At 39.3% G+C, this 20,355-nt stretch overlaps 1 protein-coding gene across 5 annotated transcripts in view; it reads left to right on the top strand.

The window, feature by feature from the left end:
• Positions 1-11,854: 11,854 nt before the first annotated feature.
• LOC135253402 (zinc finger MYND domain-containing protein 11-like) overlaps positions 11,855-20,355 on the top strand; it is a 51,465-nt gene continuing 42,964 nt past the window's right edge. For 2 of the 5 annotated variants that reach the window (XM_064332667.1, XM_064332666.1), the window contains exon 1: positions 11,856-12,038. The gene's annotated coding sequence lies outside the window, so the exon portion shown is untranslated. Of the gene's footprint in view, positions 12,039-14,569; positions 14,592-20,355 lie in introns of those variants that run through there. The other 3 variants (XM_064332664.1, XM_064332668.1, XM_064332665.1) reach the window with 3 other exon arrangements.

Here is a 20,355-nt window from a genome sequence, read left to right as displayed (position 1 = left end):
CCCAGCTACCTCTATGTGCCTAAATCAGTTCATTCTCAAGTTCTTCTGTGGGGATATGGTAAATGGTAAATGGACTGCATTTATATAGCGCTTTTATCCAAAGCACTTTACAATTGATGCCTCTCATTCGCCAGAGCAGTTAGGGGTTAGGTGTCTTGCTCAAGGACACTTCGACACGCCCAGGGCGGGGTTTGAACCGGCAATCCTCCGACTGCCAGACAATCGGTCTTATCTCCTGAGCTATGTCGAGCTATGTCCTCTCATCTGTTGGGACATCCAGGGATTAACCTGGAATTTCTAGAACGGAACTTCTGGTGAACCACCACTGAACAAGACAGTGCCCACCCAGTTTACTGCATCTTTTATCCATTCCCAGCCGCCCATAGACCCATCTCTCCATAGATTTCATAACTGGTTTATGCTCGCTTGTGGTTTCAGTACCATTTTGGAGAGTAATTCCAAGTTTGACTCTAACTTTTGAGTCTTTTTTCTTCACTGTACCTAGGCTTCTCAGCATTTGCCATTGCAGCAGCTGGCTAGCAACAAGCACTTTGTTTAAATCTGATCCCAAACCACAAGCTCTGTAACTGCACCCACCACTCCCTTCACAGAAAAGATTGCCATGCCCAGAAACATCCCAAACACGTTTTAGAATTACCAATTGTTGTATGTTCAGCTGATATACTCCAGCCAGTTGGGGTCAGTACAAACATGGAAGAAGAGTGTGGAAAGGGTAAGAGAGTGAGAAGAAGTAGATGAGAAGATGGCATTGCTTTAGTAAAGTTGTGTTCACTTTAAGCTCCGACTTCGTGCTTAATTTCTACTCCAATACACAACATATTTTGGCGACGAGGATGGCAGCATCAATGATACCTGCTCCTGCTTTATTTTTCCCGTGCCCGAGCCAACCTTCACTTCCATTTGAACTGTGGAAGAAAATTTTTGAGAATAACTTGATTGCTATCCATGCTACGGGGTATGACTGGCCAGCCAGAGGCTAGAAAACGCGCCATTTTGCTACAGTGCCTGGGAGTCGAAGGGCAAAGAATATTCTATACTTTACCAGACACAGGTACAACTTTAAAACATGCTTTTATGGCATTGGAAAATCACTTTAAGCCAACTGTGAGCGCAGTTGTTGAACGACAAATTTTGACTATGAGCTCAAAAAGCGGATTAATCCATTAAGGACTTTATTGCTGCATTGCGTGAACTGAGTTTGCATTGTGACTTCGGAGATCGAAAAGATGAAATGATAAGGGACCAGCTGCACGCATACGAGAAGCTTTTGCTGCCGCCCAATCTCACTCTGATAGATGCAGTACTTTTAGCTACACAGACTGAGACAGCCATGCAACATGCATAAATGCTAGCTGCCGCAGCACCGATGCAACAGATCACTCCAGCTAAACAGAGAGTCCGTGCATCACCAAATGCTGCGCGCAGCTCACATTCCAAGCGAAACTGCTACTGTTGTGGGTCAGATTCACACATGGCCAATGCTGCTAATTGTCCTGCTACAAAGGCAAAATGCAAGAACTGTGATAAGACGGGACACTTTGCACCGCTTTGCCGCTCAGCTAAAAAAGTGCAAGAAGTTCATCAGTGTCAATACTGCCAGAAAACCTCTACCGACGATATTTTAGCACATCGCCACTGAAGCCACCGAGGGTAAAGCTGGTTACTTATTCCAGAGCTGATTTGCCTGTACATGGATGCCTTCCAGTGCATGTCCAACATGATAAGGAAACAGCCTGTACATTCATCTATGTTGTTGAGCAAGGCATGCCACTGCTCGGTATGGATCTGCTGTCTGCTCTCAATCTCCAGATTGCTGGGGCTGCAGTGGTGTCCTCTTCCTCCTCTTTCTCCTCCTTCTGCAATGGTGAGACAGTTGAATACAGCAATGAACTCTAAGCCCATTGGATGCACAAAAGGGTTTGTTCACAAAATGAAGGTGAGAGACACAGTACAGCATGTTCAGCAGAAACTACGTAGGCTTCCTCTCTCAGTCAGAGATGCTGTCACCAAAGAACTGCTTCGCTTACAAGAGGCTGGTGTCATTGAGAAGGTGGACGCCTCTTTCTGGGTGTCACTCATTGTAGTGACTACAAAGAAGAATGGTGAAATCTGCATGTGCGTGGACCTGAGGGAGCCAAACAAGGCTGTTGTCATTGATAGCCACCCAGTCCCACACATGGAAGACCTGTTTCTGAGCTCCGGGGGGCGACAGTGTTTTCAGCCATTGATTTAGCCAGTGCCTACCATCAGGTGTTGCTACATGAAGAGAGCCGTGACTTAACAGCATTTATCACGCATGATGGCCTGTATCGTTTCTGTAGGGTTCCGTATGGACTGGCCTCGGCCCCAGCAGCTTTCCAAAAAATGATGGCTACAATACTGAAAGATCTTGATGGTGTCCAGAACTACTTTCTAGCTGATGTAATAGTATATGGGAAAATGGCAGCTGAGCATGATCGCAATTTACGTGTTAACCACTCTTCAGAAGGCAGGGCTCACCCTGAACAGTGAGAAATGCAAGTTTAACTGCAAAACCCTTTCATTTCTTGGACACACCATTACAGCACAAGGACTGCTCCCAGATGATGGTCATATTCAAGCCATTCTCAAGGCTTCTGCTCCCACAGATCCTACCATGCTGCGATTGTTCCTGAGACTGACTGCGTAGTACTCCCGCTTTGTGCCAAACTACTCGACAGAGGTGGAGCCAATGAGAGCATGCTTAAAGATGGACAGTGTCTTCAGATGGACTGACAGTGCACAGGAAAGCTTTGAGAGACTCAAGCATCTCATTGTGAACAGTTCAGCCCTGGCAATCTTTGACCCTGCACTACCTACACTAGTGACGTGTGATGCATCAGATTACAGAATAAAGTCTTTAATGACAAAAATAGATCCCGATGGTTCTGAGCGTACAGTTGCATTTGCATTGTGTGCACTCTCTGCTGCAGAAAGAAAGTATGCTGTTGTAGAGAAAGAAGCACTGGCCTGTGTATGGGCAGTTGAAAGATGGCGAACATTCCTGTAGGGTCGCCATTTCACACTTCGTACCAATCATCAGGCTCTGACTACGCTACTAGCAACAAAAGGAATGGGGCATGCTGGGATGCACATAGCAAGGTGGTCTGCCCGCCTGCTCTGTTTTAATCATGACCTTCAGTACACACCAGGATCTGAGAATGCAACAGCAGATTGTCTTTCACGCCTACCCTTACCCTCCAGTGATGTTCCAGAGGCTGTCACTGAACCTGAATTAGTGGCCGTCCTCACCACTGAGCAGTGTGCAGTGTCAGTGGACGAGTTTTCCAAGAAGTACGCTGCCTGCCCTGAAATCTGTGCTTTATGCAGGCAGCTGGAGGCTGGCTGGCCTAAGAACAAAAAAAATGTCCCACCTGAGCTGGCTCCATACTTTTCTGTTAGAGATGAGCTCTCTGTGCAAGACAACCTCGTTTACAGAGGACCACACCGTTTGCTGGTGCCCATATCCCTGCGTGGCACCCTGGCATCGCTGGCACATGAAGACCATCAAGGCATTGTTAGGACCAAGCAGCGTCTTCGTGATTTGTATTGGTGGCCAGGAATGGACACTCTTGTCCAGTCAAAAATCTCTGCTTGCCAGCTCTGCCAAAGTCATGACAAAAGTACAAAAACTAATGCTACTCCTCTCCAGCCTGTACCGCTCCCCTCTGCACCATGGGAGAAACTGGGGCTGGATATTGTAGGACCTTTTAAGTCTGGAACCTGGGACTGCAGGTATGCCCTCAACCTTGTTGACTATTATAGCAAGTGGCCTGAAAATGTAATGTTAAGTAATGTTACCACAGCCACAGTCACCACTTTCCTGTCTAGTGTATTTAGCCGGTTTGGAAATCCCTTAGAGCTGGTGACTGACAATGGTGTACAATACACATCCTCTGCTTTTAATTACATTCTTAAAGACAGGGACATCAAGCACACCCGTGTCTCCCTGTACTTTCCCCAAGCAAATGGTGCAGTAGAATGAATGAATCGTGTTCTCAAGGACTGCAGACAGCCATGTAAAGCTTACGTCACAGATTTCTTGCTCCACTACCGCGCCATGCCACATGCCACCACTGGCATTGCACCAAGTGAATTTTTGTTCAATCGAAAGCTGAGGACGAAACTGCATGTGTTACCTGCCAGAACTTTGATGTGGAATGATGACTCAGTGCGCAACCGGGTGACTGCTCATCAACGTAAGGTGAAAGTGTACACCAACACCAAGCGAGCAGCAAAAGCATCAAAGCTAAAAGAGGGAGACAGAGTGCGAGTGAGGCTCCCCACTCATGTGAAGAAAGGTGCTTCCAAATTCAGTTCACCTCAAACCGTGCAGGGAAGAAAAGGACAGGACACCTACATCTTGGATGATGGCAAAATGTGGAATGCCTCCCACCTTTCACTCTGCACTGGGCAAAGTCAAGCTGCAATGGACAGTCTCCAGGGCCACCACATGAAGCTGCTCCGGTGACCCAAAGACCAGCCAGGGACAGACAGCCACCAGTGTGGCTTAGGGACTTCGTCAAGTGACATACGCACACACAGAACTGTTATTGATAGAGTGAAACATATTTCTGAGGTGTTTATGTTGTTTCCACAATATCATGTAACATTACTTAGTAATAGAAGGAAGCACAATGTTGAGGTTATTGTATTCATTGTACTGTAAAATATTATGAGTGACATTATGTTCAGAGGGACTTAGAAGAAAATGTTTTGCCTTTACATTGGTCATTTAGAATGGTTGTTCATGCTACCTAGAGGTTCTCATTTTTCACAAAAAGGGAAAATGTTGTATGTTCAGCTGATATACAGCCAGTAGGGGTTAGTACAAACATGTAAGAAGAGTGTGGAGAGGGTAAGAGAGTGAGAAGACGTAGATAAGAAGATGGCATTGCTTTAAATTTATGAATTTGAACAATGTTTTTGCACCGTCCTTCAGCAGAAAGTGTCCGTGTATTTGTGTTACAAATAAAGTAACAGGCACTACACGTTCTCTGTGCTTCCTGCATTCCTACATGCAACTGCCTGTGTTGTCTCCCTATTTTTAATATATATGTACATTATACTACCATAGAAACAACGCTGTTAACTGTCTTGTGTTTTCCCCATAAAATGCTTGTAGAAATTTTCGATGAAAAGCAACAAGCAAGCCAATACTCAGTTTGAAGGATGCATACTGCCACCTACTGTACAACTGGACAATTCAGGGAATATCATAGCGTTCATGTTTGTGCAAGGAACATGGACAGTATGACTTATAGTGTGATTCAATAATTACTTTTTACTCAAGTAATTATTCAATAATTATTCAATAATTACTTTTCAAAATGTTGTTGTGAAATAGGGAGTGCATTTTTAGATAACAGGGAATGGTTTAAAAAATATTTTTGTTTTGTAATCATGCATGTAATCATTGCGGGCATGTTTTTGTATTTGGCACAGCTGAGGCCAAAAATTTACATATACTTAGGCTAAAGATATTCAAACTCAGTTTTTCAATGCTTTGCACATTTCATGTTACCATACACTTCTTTTGGCAAGTCAATTAGGGCATCTAGCCTACTTTATTCACATCAGAGGTAATTTTAAAACAATCAATTAGAGACAGATTTAAGTTTTAATTCACTATATCAGAATTCCAGTGGGTCAAAAGTTTACATACACAAGGTTTACTGTCTCATTAAACAGTCTTGAAGATTCCAGAAATTGATGTAATGACTTTTTAGAAGCTTCTGATTGGCCAGTTGTCATAATTAGGAGTTAACTGGGAGTTCATTGGCACCTGTGGCTGTATTTAAGGGCCTACCTTTAGAACCACTGTCTTTTCGCACTTGTTACCATGGGGAAATCCAAGCAACTCAGCCAAGACCTCAGAAAAAATATTAGTGGACCTCCACAAGTCCGGTTGCAGGAGCAATTTCCAAACGTACCACGAGCATTAGTAAAAACAATTGTATGTAAATATAAAAATCTTGGGACCACACAGACACTGCAACGTTCAGGAAGGAGGCACAAATTAAGTCCCAGGGCTGAACGAACTTGGGTCTGAAAAGTTCAACTGAACCTCAAGACAACAATAAAGGAACTGGTTAAGGAGTTGGAGGCGTCAGGTACCAAAGTATCTAGCCTACATCCACCAGTAAGAGAATCCTACATCGCCATGGCCTGAAAGGCTGCCACGCAAGGAAAAAGCCCCTACTCCAAGACCGGCATAAAAAAGCTAGAATGAAGTTTGCAGGTGATCACCAGGATGAAAACCTAGCCTTTTTGAGGAGTGTTCTGTGGTCAGATGAAACAAAAATTGAACTGTTTGGCCAGAATTATCAGCGCTATGTATGGAGGAAAAAGGGTGAGGTTTTTAATCTGAATAATATCATTCCAACTGTGAAGCATGGGAGTGGCAGCATCATGTTGTGCGGGTGTTTTGCTGGAAAAGGGACTGGTGCACTTCAGAAAATAGATGCCATCATGAGGAAGGAGGATTATCTAGATATACTGAAGCAACACCTCAAGACATCAGCTAGAAAGTTAAAACTTGGTTGCAACTGGGTCCAGCAGGACAATGATCCAAAGCATACCTCCGAAGTTGTAACAAAATGGCTTAAAGACAACAAAGTAAAAGTATTGGAGTAGCCATCACAAAGCCCTGACCTGAATCCCACAGAAAATTTGTGGACCGAACTGAACAAGCATGTTCGAGCAAGGAGGCCCACAAACCTGACTGAGTTACACCAGTTCTGTCAGGAGGAATGGGCAAAGATTCCGGCAAAGTATTGTGGGAAGCTTGTGGAAGGTTACCCCAAGTGTTTTATTCAAGTTAAGCAATTAAAAGGCAATGCCACCAAGTACTAACAAAGTGTATGTAAATTTTGACCCACAGAAAATCTGATATAGTATATAAAAGCTGAAATAAATCTGTCTCTTAGCGATTATTGTCACGGAAGTGGGTGGTTAGGACCCAAACACAGAGTGAGGGGAAAAAAACTCAAAACTCCAAACGGAATAGGAACAAAGACTTTACTTAACAAATCCAGAACAAAAGAAGGGAACTAAAGGCCTCGCAGGGCAACTCTTAAAAAACACAAAGTAAATCTTCAAAACTCAGGAAACAAAGAAAATCCAAAAATCACATAAAAATGGAACATGGGCAGAAACATACGGGGAGCTACTCTCAGGAGGAAACACGCAGGGCAGAAAAATAACCAGAAGCACACACAAGGATCCAGCACCCAAGTCAGGGAAGACAAGCACTTAAATAGACAAGACACTGACGAGACACAGCAGGGCACAATTCACAATCAGGTCACAGAGAGGGAAGGGAAAACAAGACAACCAAAAAAACAATAATTGAATAATTGAAAACAATAATACAATTAAACAGGGTAAATGAACAGAACTAAAAACTGAAAAAAGGGAAACGCAGACAAACCACAGAACCATGACAATTATTTTGTAATGACCTCTTAAGGAAATAAAGTATATATCCTAATTCACTTAACACAGGAAATGTATGACAACATGAAATGTGTGGAGTTGTGAAAAATTTAGTTTAAAAGTCTTTAGCCTAACGGTGAATGTCCACTGCAACTTCAAACATCTCGTGTGGATGCGTTGCTTCACGTCGCCTGGCTGCTTGGGGGCGTGTCAAAAAAATATGTGGCGGGCGCTGGTGGGTGTTACGAAGTCGTGCTGAAAATGTGTTCCCGTTAATGCAACGTGTGTAAATATAGGAGCATCACAATACACTTTGTCTAATAAGCTTGCAAGGGAGTGGAATAACCATAATAATATTAACATTACTCTCTAAGTATAACTGACTTCATTTGTTTAAATTAAGTTTTTGGGTTAGGGCTAGCGGAGTTAGTGCCAAGTTAACAAGCTAGCTATCTAGCGTATATCAAACCGGATAATTCGCCGCCGATTTTAAATCCACATAACATCACAATATATCTCAAACCCGCCATGGACCGCAACAAGAAGCTAGTAATAGCTGCTCTCTACCTCGTAGAACACCGGGAATGCAGCTACAGAAATCATCAGGTTTTCCTCCATCCTCAAAACTTTTTTACCGAACAAGATTTTGGCTAACCGGCTGAAGAAACAGCAGCGCAGCCTTCACCTGATTGGGTCAATTGAACGCGCCCGACGGATTCATTTGGATAAAGTTGAGCTCTGCTCAACTTTTTCATCGCGCTGCAACCCGTCGCTTCAGCGCGCCGCTACCAGAATGCATTGCGGTGCAGATTGACGCGTGTCCCATAGGAAATGAATGGGAGGCATCAAATCGCGCTGCTTTCGACGCTGCAGTGGACATGCACTGTGACGGTGAAGCCACACTATACGCGGCGACGGCCGCTTGTCGCCGTGCCGCGGCCCCACAATCGGCTGTTTGTGGGCGTGTCACCTATTTTTGACAGACAGTTGTGTTCGTTAAATGTTGACCGGGTTTAATATCGTGTTTCATATCCATTGTCCTGTCTGAATAAAAATAATTTTTGCAGTAACCTAGATCTGAAAGATGTCAGTCAGTTGCCTAGATAGGCTGTTTAATATCTAGCTAGTGAGTAACAACCAACAACAAAAACATTGTCTGGCTAATTAGCCAGATAATGCCTTCAGAGTTACTGGTCAGCTAGCTAGGTGGCTGGTAGAAACTTGCAACTAATACATTAGGAAGATTTTTTTTTGTTTGTTATTGTGTGTTGTTACTCACTATAGCTAGACATTAGACAGCCTAGCTAGGCAGCTTATTAACATTTTTCAGAGCTAGGTTACTGCAAAATGATTTTTATTCAGACTGGACAGTGATAGTAGCTAACATTGCAGAGCCACCGACAATTTCAGAGACTTTTCTCCACGCTGCGTTCCTCTTATCAATGTCTCCGTAGGAGATTTTATTAAGTTGGGAAACCCGATATGGAAATTACGAGTTAGGTCCTCCAATGTGGAACGATAGAATGTGGAACTAAAATTAGAAAAAAATAAGGACAATTTACTTGACGGATCATTAGATCAAATCAGATTGGTTACAGCGACGCGGCGAGGGGGTCAAAGTTGAATTTTTGCCATCTCCACTGCGGCCTCGCCGCATATAGTGTGGCTTCACTGTAAGTGTATGGCCTAACTTTTGGCCTCAACTGTATTCTTTTCAAATTCATTCAAATGTACTACATATAATCTGAGATCAGAAATGTTACTCTGTGTATTTTCAAATATTCTGGATTCAATTAATATTTGATCTTAACTTTGACTCATGAGTAAATGGAAATGACTTCTTTCTTTACCAATACAGCTTGACAAATTCCTTATGGTGATCATGGTATGTGTTCCCATGGGTTTATGGTTTTTTATGCAATATAGCCTACCTGTGTGCTATATATGGCAAATATATAAACTGCAATATCTTTAACTTTTAGCGTGGCATATTTCAACTGTAATGTGGCGTTCCTTTAAGTGATTACACATATGGTCATTCCTTTTGCAGGCTTGCAATGTCACAATGTTCTGCAAGTATAAAAAAATGTACTTAAACCTTCACATAAAATTGTTGTATAAAAATATTGAATATGTTTCCTTCCATTTAGGACTTTAAAATTACAACACAACATACATTGAATATTTCGCTAAACACGGAACAGTAGTCAACTAAATTTCCCAATTGAAATAATATGCATAATCCAAATTATTTTGAAGAATATGGACAGGTTTCCCTTCATAGGGAATCAATAGCGTGGGCAGCTACCGCATAGTTTATCTCAGTTAAACACTGGTCACTGAGTGTAAGACGTTTACAATTTTCAAACCTTTAAAAACACATCTGGAGTCGTATTAGGCTTAATGCACACAGCTGAGAATGTGCACTGAAATCACGAAATGAAAGGTGCTATTTTAATGGAATCCAGTCCATTGTCCATTGAACACAATTAAATACACGCCTACCCCACTCTAGTCTGACCTTGTGATGAGGTGCACACCTGTCACCAACTCACCAATGCCAAGCTTCTGTTACCTCCCTCTTATTATTTGATCTGAAGTGATTTCCTTAATATGATTTTCTCCTACTTTGCATATTAAAAAAACAACTATTTGTGGATGCTATGCATTGTTTTGACTCTAAAGCACAATACCTAGTATAGTTTTCTTTCTAGAAAAAAAACCACAGCAAGCCTCACAATATTTTCTGGAGAACCCATGATAATAGCACATCTTCTATTTTAAATGCTACACGTACAGTTAAATGCAAAAGTACTGGAACAATAACACAATCTTTTGTTGTTTTGGCTTTGCGCACCATACACTGGTTTTGAAATAAAACAATGAATATGATTAATTATATGTCATGTTAAAGTGCAGACTGTCAGCTTTAATTTGAAGGTATTTACATCCATCTTGGGTTATTCATGTAGGAATTACTGTTAAGCCCTTTTTATCGAAAGTCCCCCCATTTTATGGGAGCAAAAAATAATGGGACAATTGGCCGCTCAGCTGTTTCTTGGTCAGCTGTGTATCTTTGCTTTCATGGGCAAAAAAGCTAACAAAAGGTCTAGAAATTATTCTAGGTGTGGAATTTGCATTTGGAGTCTATTACTGTTGTCTCTCAGTATAAGGAGAAAATAAATGTCAATGCTACTAAAACAGGCCATCATTAGGCTGAAAAAGCAGAATAAACTGGTCTGAGACAGTCAAAACACTGAGTGTGTCAAATCAACTGTTTGAAACATTGCACCCACTTAGCTCAGCAGTAACAACCTTGTTAACCACAGAAGGGCACTGTAGTGGATGACTGAATAATTATTCAAATTGTGAAGAAAACCCCCCAATTTGACAGTCGAACAGATCAAGAACACCCTCCTGGATGTAAGCATAGATGTGTCAATGACTACCATAAAGAGAAAATTACACCAGCATAACCCTAGAACGTTCACCGCAAGATGAAAACCATTGGTAAGCCTCAAGAACTGAACGGCCAGGTTAGAGTGTGCTAAAAAAAAAAAAAAAAAAAAAAAAACTGGTTTTACAGGTGAGATGAGTATAAACCTGTATGAAAGTAATGTAAAAAATAAAAAATAAATAAAGAAGTGTGGAGAAAGAAAGGCACTCATGATCTAAAGCACCATCACCCCCACCCTCTTAAAAGGGGAAAATCACATCACCTGCAGCAATCTGCCATTGTAATCTCATCCTGCTGCAACTGCTCTCTGATTGTTAATATGCCTCTTTTTAAAATGAATTCCATGTGTAAATAAATATTACAATTATTTATCATTTGAAAAATGTTAATATCCAGTGATTAACTAGAAATGAGCTAAATATTTTATCATGGTTTATGAATTTATTAGACATTTTAACGTGTAACGAATGTTAAAATATTAATTCATCCAAATAGAAACATGTTATAAACACAATTATGGCCTTTCGTATGCGGTGTGCGTGCATATTTAGGCCATTTAAAAGTGTAATCACTTGTGTTTCTCCGTTATTATGGCTACTGAATGCGATTAATCTAAATGGCGGTCTTGAAATAGGGGTGCTGTTGGAGCATTACAAAAATCGCAATAATTGCAGTTACACTTTTATGATAGGAAGAGATGCTCCGTCCGAAAAATGCATGTCTTTTGAGTAAAAAAGGAAAGAAATGCATGGTCTACGTCAGTAAATAATAATAATAATAATAACAATAATAATAATAATAATATATTATTATTATTATTATTATTATTATGATTATTATTCGCCTAGAGATCCATTATATTTACATAATGTGATGACAAAATGATGTGTGACAAAAGAATCGAAGTAGCAGCTCTTCGTCCGGCCACTAGAGTCCCTATGTCTGCTGGCGCTTATGTGTTTACCTCAACAGTCTGAACTGTGGATGTGCACAAACCATAATTCAGACATAAGCAAACTATTCCGGAAATACAAATGTAACAGCCCTTGTTCTGTATATTTGACGAGTTAACACGGCCTTGCATTGGTGCTACATTTCAAAAAAGGTAAGTTGAATTTTCAAAGAAATCTAAGCTAAACCACTAGGCTAAAAGAAAGCAGCACTAACTGTACCTAGAATAGATGCATTTCTTTTAGTGTGATGGGGGATTATTAACATGGCGTCTTACGAGTACAGTATTCTTTACGAATGAAGAGTCTTCCCCTTTGCTGTTACAAATTTACGTATAAACTCTAAAATCGGGGATTGGAGAAACAATCATAGTATAGTTCATACGTTTGTTTACGATGGACAGAATAGCTATGTGTCTAAAGAGTCTAGCAATCAATTGCCATCACTGAAGTGTGGCTGGTCTATAAGCGCCTTTCATCTTCATAACTCTGAATTTTTCCATGGTACATATTTGCGAATCGTGTTAGTTTATGTAGTGGTTGGGTCTGTCCCTGGTAGTTCTTAACGGAATTATAGATCTGGAAGGTGTCAGTGGAAGAATTGGCGAGGTGGCCTGTGCAGTCGTCGAGATCCCCGGACATTCCTGAACACTTACTCCGGGAATCAGACGAGCCCCGAATAGGGAGACACTGCCCAGTGCGTCTGCATTCCGCCATTGCCGTATCATATTTTAAAGTAATGTCACTAGATGCAAGTGGTCTTTGGAAAACAAATATTAATACGCTATATTAATCACTTAACTATGGAAGAAAATGTATTCCGAAATAAGTAGAGTTTCTGTCTTTGTATAAGATACAGACTAGCTACTTTGTTTTTGTGTTTTTTATTCAAGATTTCATATTTGTGGCACCAATATTTTTTCTGAGTAGTAGATACATACCTCATATTTTTCGTCTGTATCCTCATGTATCTGTTTAGTACGACAAAACAGATAGAACAGAATACTTAATATATCTCCATAAGAAGTAAAAATGTTTTAGTTTCAAGATCATTTGATACATTGCACCATAGTTTCTTCTCGGAATTGCCAAATACTAATTTGCGACAGTTCCTAAAAACTAGTGTAATGTAACCAGCCACAACAAACTATTAAAATATTTGTGTGTAGACGTGATGGGTAGGAATGAATCATCGTTTGCCTTAATTCTAAAATAGTGTACATGCCAGCGCATATTAAATGTTGGGGGCCAGAATGTTGCGTGTTCCCCGGTTGCCTGTGTTGCTTTGGCGTACTTCCTTAACCTTAATTATTGAATATGAAAAATGTAATTTTAGAGGCTGATCTATCAACGTAATAATAATAAAAATCTATGAACCCTCAAATTAGTATGACATTTTGAATGCTGATAAATTTGATTATACAGTACATGCAGCAAATACACAGCCTTAACTGCATTAAAGAATTTACAGTGACACAGACACAATCACAAAGTACAAAATGCATTTCAGCATGCAGTGTTCATTCTTGTTTTTCCTCAAAAATAATTCAAGTAGATGAAAGAATACCCTTTCAACTGTTCAGCCTGTTTTCAGCAAATTACTGAAAGGCAATATAAACAAATGGTATAAACCCACATACATTTGAACCTTTAATTCCTTCATTTACTTTTATGTTCCATAGTATGGGTAGTTAATAGAGTCCAGCAGGTTTTCCTGCCATCTCCAGATCATTAAAACTCTTAGAATTGGGGAGATAAACTAAGTCTGTTGAGGCAATGTATGAAATTGGTTGAATCAGGGGACTAAGAGCAGATGCTGCAGCCCTCCAGGACCAGCCTATTAGCAGGAAAATGTGCCTTTACTTTTGGGTTCTGGAGGGGAGGTATGGCTGTACTTCTATGGGTGCACACAGGCCTGGATTGAATCAGCGTTTGTCCTTACATTTGAGTCACAATAATCACATGCATTCTTCACAAACACAGTTCAATCAAGTTTACCATTAGATAAAAACATGCAGATCTGTGTTTGTGAAGGAAAAGGGTACAATTTAGGCACAAGGCATTATTTGTCATTAAAAAGTGAACGAAAAGTGTTGACTGAGTCCAGGCCATAGTAGCCAAATGAATGCTTTATTTATATTTTTGCTCTGGAAACCTTTTAGGAATACAGAATTGTAGACTTGGGCAGGCAGTCTATATTTCATTCCTGATGTATACACATTTTTACCAAATACACACTGAAAACAGAATTCTGTATTTTTATGACAGCCGGCTAAAAACTTGAGAGCCGTAATGAAATAACATTTGACTGACCAATGGCAGTCAAATACTAATGAGTCTTATAGAGATTTATAGATACAGTAGCCTACTTGTCTAAATTGCAAGTCTGTGTGGATAAGAGCATCTGCTAAATTAATGTAACATAATGTAATATACATGTCTTCTTTCTTAAGCCCTTTGCTCCTCTAGGGAGCATTGGCCATTGACAAATGTCCTCCACTTCACTCAGTTGTTGGCGGTTCTTTCAAGATCTCCCCAGTTGACCCCACTCCCAGACATTTCTGCCTGGACACCTCTTCTCCAGCTGTTCCTGGGGCGACCTCTTTTTCTTGTTCCTTGGGGGTTCCATTTCAGGGCTTGTCGGGTGATGTTTGTGGCAGGTTTTCTGAGGGTGTGTCCAATCCAACTCCACTTCCTCCTTCAAATTTGTAAGTCAATGGGATCCTTTGTAATATACATGTGCAGCAAATAAAAAAATCAATAAATTGCTTCTGGGCTGCTACTTCTTGGTGCTTTGGTTGCTGTGAGGTTGAAATTCACATGTCCTCCTCAGCTGATCTTCCAGGTGTAAATAAGTTATTAATTACAGGTGTAGAATGAACAGCAGCAGTACTACTGGCCACCAGGGCCTGATTTGAGTATCCATGCTGCAAGGCTTTGATGCCATTGCCTAGTAAAATAAATATAAACGTTCATGTTTCAGGGTTTACACGCCAGTTTACAAGCCAGTGATCAGAAACATACCAAATTGTATTTCCAGGTTGCATTTCATCTCGTAAAAATATGAATATATTAGGCTAGTCATGCAAACAGTTTGGAAGAATAAGCTTCTCATGGCCTTACTGAAATCCCCTCTGGCATAGGTCTTCACTGTGACTGTATGAGGTGGAGTGGGGACAGGCTGTGATACAAAATGTTCCTTGTTGGTTCTCAGGAGGGGGTAAAATGTTTACAAGTGCTTGTGTCTGTTGGTTTCTTTGATGAGATGGGGGAAATTAAATGCTTTTATTTGAATTTACTGACCATAAGTGTCTGATAAAAAATATGCTTCACAGGTTTGTTAAAACGGGTGTGATGGTAATTAAATTTTGGTCTGTTTTCTTTAACAGTAAAGTAATATACATGGATATGGCCTACACTTTTTTCAAAATCTGGAGACAGGAGTGGTCAGGACAGGTGATTGTTCATTCAGAATTAATTTGCTGTGCTGTTCGAAGCTGTGACCCATAAGACATCCAAAATATAATGTTCAGTTGTTTCATTCATGACATCATCAGTTAGATAGATATTAAAATTTAATGTGATTGGGGGGGTTTGAGTGGCATCATAGTGTTATGTTAACCTTTAGTTCATTAGCATACCTTTTACCATTCAGAACTGACCAAAACAATACTCATGATGCAGTGACCTTACCCAATACTGATTTTTGGCACATCTTTTTAATTTGCATTCCTTTGAAAGTAGTACAGCTCAGTTTTAAAAAGATAGGTTCAATAATTGAAATGAAAAATTTTAAAAGCATGGACCCTATCAAAATGAGTCCTTTGAAGTCCTGCCTTCTATTTGATTAAAAACATGAGCAAAAGACAAAATTCAAAAAATATATAATATAATAATAATAATAATAATAATAATAATAATATTTCAGTAGCTGTGCATATTGCTGTGCTTGGCAACCTGACATCATTTATTTGCATACCATGATTTCACTCATGTGGTTTATCTCCTGATGTGTGTATATACATAGGCTATATAATTTTATTTGTTGCAGACAGTTCACACAATCCACCTGGCAATACAAACACATCTCTAAAATATGATTGAGAAAAGAGATCAAAAGTCTGGAAAAGGCTATGAATTCTAGCAATAAGGTATATATGAAAAAAATTGCCAAATTTTTGTTGTTAGCATATAAATAATAATCTGTACATTTTTGTCTTATAAAAATATGTTTCTGCGCTGTCACAATCTGTGGACACCATGTACATTGTTACTACCTGCACTCTTTGGATACATTGTTTCATAAATGTGATGCAGCCTGTATGTAGCTATAGATTGTGATGTGGTTAAGAAAACACAGTTGTATATGTCCAAATATAAAATGCAGCTGGGTGGTGTACAGCTCTGCATTGTGTTGAATGCTGAGGGAAATTAAGTAGTGGTTTGTTGCTGAGAGATATTTACATATAAAAAATGTATAACTGCACTTGAAATATAAAAGGAACAGGTAATACACATGTACATCTCCAGGGCACTGGATGAAAGAATAGACAGTACTTCCATTTAGGTTCATTTTGAGCTTACCAGTAAAGAATTCCTGAATTTCATTGAATGATTTTATTTGGCTTTTGGAGAGTGCTGTTTTTTTCCCCTCGTCATGTCGTCTATCAGTAGATTTATCCATTGATAGTGAGTTTATCTTTGCCTTTCCAATTTAATAGTATTGCTTTTTAAATCTATATCATATCTCTGGAATAGTGCTGTGAATGGTGTCAGTGAGTTGTTTTCCAGGTAAGTGATTCCTTGTAGTTTCTATTTGTTGAAAATAAAAGGTTTCTTTTTGATTTTGAAGTCTGTATTGGTGTGAATCTGTTTAGAGATAGAGTGTATCCCATGATCTTATTAACTTTCCACCAAGCTGTTGAGTTTTGAGATCATTGGGTTTTTTGTTTTTTATGTCTTAGTGACTGAGTAAGGAAAGCTAAATCAATTATTGAAAGTTCTTTGCATTCTGTTGGCTCTACTTTTGCTATGGGTGTTGCTGTTGATTGGGGAGTAGCCATTTAGCTGTATATTTAGGGTGGTTTCCCGGTAATAATATCTGAAATTTGGGGCTGCTAGATGATGAAGATCTTTGTTTTTTGTAATGTAACAATTTGATTCTGGATTTTTAGTTTTTTCAGTGTTGAGCCAGTTAGATGTTAGTTTGACTGGAGTTATTGTGGATATGTCATTTATTTTAGGTGGTATATTCATGTTTAGCGCTACTATTCTTCCAGAGAGTTAGGTAGGTTATTCCAATCGTTGATATCACCTTCAATGGTTTTGATAATTGGAGTAAAGCTAAAGTGAAGTGTCACTTTGGTGTAAATATCAATATCAAAATATCGGATGTTACCTTACAGGATGTTGAAAGGAAGTGTCTTAGTCTATTAAGACTTCTGGATGGATGAAGGGTTATTGGATTTTGTAGATATAAGAGAATATTGTCTGCATATAGACCTATTTTATGGGATGTGTCTGCCATCTGTATTCTGGTAAATGTCAGCAGCGGTTCTACAAATATGGGAAACAGTGCTGGAGAGAGTGGACATCCTTGTCTCATGCCTCTGTGCTGTGTTAAAGATTGTGATGTGAGACCATTAGTGATTACAGATGCTGTGGTTATACAGGATTTGAATCCATTGGGTGAAAATTTCTAGTTGACTCTGTCGAATGCTTTTTAGGCATCCAGTGATGTGCTGATTGCATTGAAATGATTGGCAGTGTATGTTTTTGGAGGAGTATCTGCCTTTTATGAAGGTTGTTTGCTATGGAATTAGATGATTACCAATTCCATTCTAGTTCTTTACTGATGATTTCTATGTCACAGTTGATCAAACCTACAGGGCGAGTATATAGACCAGAGAGTTAGCCTAGATCCTTATTGGGCTTGAGCAGAACCAAAATTAGGCTCTACACTAATGTGTGCTTCTGAGTTTAGTAGCACATTTACTAACTGCAATGCATTTGTGTGCTCATGATCACATGAATGCGTCACAATTTGTAGATGTGCTCCTAAATTATTATTCCAGTTAGCAGACACCAATTTTCAGGAGCAAATGCTCCTAAAATGGGAGCATTGTAGAGCCCTGTGAGCAGTATTAATTTCTGGTGGAATGGTTGTGTACATGTATGTCTTTATTTTTGTGGTCATACTAATGATTGATTGTGCTATTAATTGCCAAAAAGGTTTGTACAATTCAGCAGGGGAATCATCTGATCCAGGTGACTTAAAAAGACTTCTTAAAATCATTCTGTTGTTATGGGATGATCTAGTGTCTAATTGGGTCGAATCTAACCTAATTGGTTGGGGTCGTTATCCGATTCCTCTTAACTTCTGTAAAAAGTTCTGAAAGTTCTGTTCATGTCATATGTAGTCCGTATTATGTTACCCCGTCAGTCTTTGATGGCTGGGGTGTTTTTTCTTTGTTCATTTTTAATCGATTAGCCAGAGATTTTCTATATTCATTATAATCATGTCTCTAATTTGTTGTGTGAGGTATTGTATTTGATCTATGATATTGTCAAGTTGAAGTTTGTGTCTCATTTTGCATCTGTTCTGAGGGTGACTGGACCAGCGAGACGTTTACATCTGTCAGTTATAGTTGAGGTTTGTGTTCAATTTCTTGGTGAGTGGAGTATGAGATAATGAATAAAGGTGATATTTCTGTTCGGTTCAATAAAAGCCACCTTCTGATAAAGACTGTTGAATTCTGTGTCTTTTAGAAAGATGAGTTGAATCATGACCTAGTGGGGGGTTTGAGTTTGGTTTCATTCAGCAGGTTGAAGCTAATTGGTTCATGATCCGAAATTATTATGGGATGAATATCAGGATCATATATCCATGAATTACTTGTCAGGACATAGTTTGTGTCAGAAAAGGATCCATGATAGGAAGAGTAATATAGATGTATTCTTTTACAATTGGAGTTTTTTAAACACCAACTATCACCAAGTCCTGTTGTATGTCAGTCACGTATATGAATTTCGCCGGTATCTGCGATTGTTTGCACTATTTGATTGATCAAGGGTTGGATAATAACTGTTGAAGTCACCTCCCAAGATGATGGCAGATTCAGGGAAATCCATTAGCTTTGAAAGGATGGTGGGGAAAAGTGTGGGTTGTCATCATTTGATCCATTATCATGTTTCTTTTATCATTTCCTGATGATGTAACATTCTTCTGGGTTTGTTGTAGTTATGTTATTGTGATTTTGAATGTTTATATTAATCATATAGAGATTCTTTGTAAGATTTGTAAGATGAAAAGAGAATTCTGTTAATCTGTAGTATAGTTTTATATTTTACATGCTCTGAATATGTGAGATGGGTCTCATGCAAAAAACACAAATCTGCCCTTATTTTGTCCTGGAGGCAAACCATTAAAATAGTTTTTCCAGGGAGCCAATGCCCCTAATGCTCTAGCTAACAAACTTCATAGGGGACATTAGAGGTGCATTTGTCACGACAACACAGATATTTCCTGTACAAGAAATTGTCAGTATTTCCCTTTTTATTAAAGGTTTTAAAAAATAATTAGACCCCCTTATTTCAGGCAAACATGAAAGCACATGCAGACACGCATAAATTTATAAGCATAAAACACAAATAGAGAATCATTTATAGGCAGAGAGAGAGAGGAAGAAAATGTGTGTATGTAGGTAAGTTCGGATAGGTGGTGAATTTTAGGTAGTTGCTGGGCATGGTATAAAGTCTCAGAAGAGCCAGAGCATGCTGAAGGACAGCCCATATACAGTATATTGAACACAAGAGAAGCATGTTTGCCCTTTTGCCTTTGCTGTTTTAGGATAGGGTCCAGTACTGCATCACTCATTCATTTTGTAGGAGAACTGGACACTGAAACCAGACTTGGTCCCTCTTATTTCCATCCTCTTGCTATTAATCGGTTCTGTCTGTTTGTAACATTCAGATATTGCAACGATAGGTTAGGGACCTCTGGTAATATTATTCCTGGTTATATTTGTTCTGTGCACCCATACGGTCAGCATAATGGAAAGTTATTTACTTCACAGTTCATTCCAGTGTAAGTTGACTGCAGGGAGTTAAGCACTGATTGCGTAAAGTTTTTTTATTATAGCTTCTAGGTTGTCAGATGCTCCTTTGGGAATTGAAGAAAAAATTAGACTGTCTCCTGTTCTTCTGGTTTGTAAGTCCAGAATGATTTCTTTCACAGTTTTGTTTTCTTTCATTAGGGGTCCTACGAAGTAGGAACCCTATTGTTTTTGTTATTATTATTTATTATTATTATTATTATTATTATTATTATTATTATTATTATTATTACTATTATTTTCCTGGAAATGGTCAAATAACTCAAAAAGTTGTTGACCAAAAATGATATAAATTACCAGGTTGAAACTAGAGACCATGAGTAATTATGCTAAAAAGAATGACCATGGTTCGTCGATA

The sequence above is a fragment of the Anguilla rostrata genome, chromosome 4, assembly GCF_018555375.3.
Source record: "Anguilla rostrata isolate EN2019 chromosome 4, ASM1855537v3, whole genome shotgun sequence".
Classification (NCBI taxonomy): Eukaryota; Metazoa; Chordata; class Actinopteri; order Anguilliformes; family Anguillidae; genus Anguilla; species Anguilla rostrata.
The sequence above is the reverse complement of the archived record's forward strand: the minus strand, read 5'-3'. Positions and strand labels throughout refer to the sequence as shown.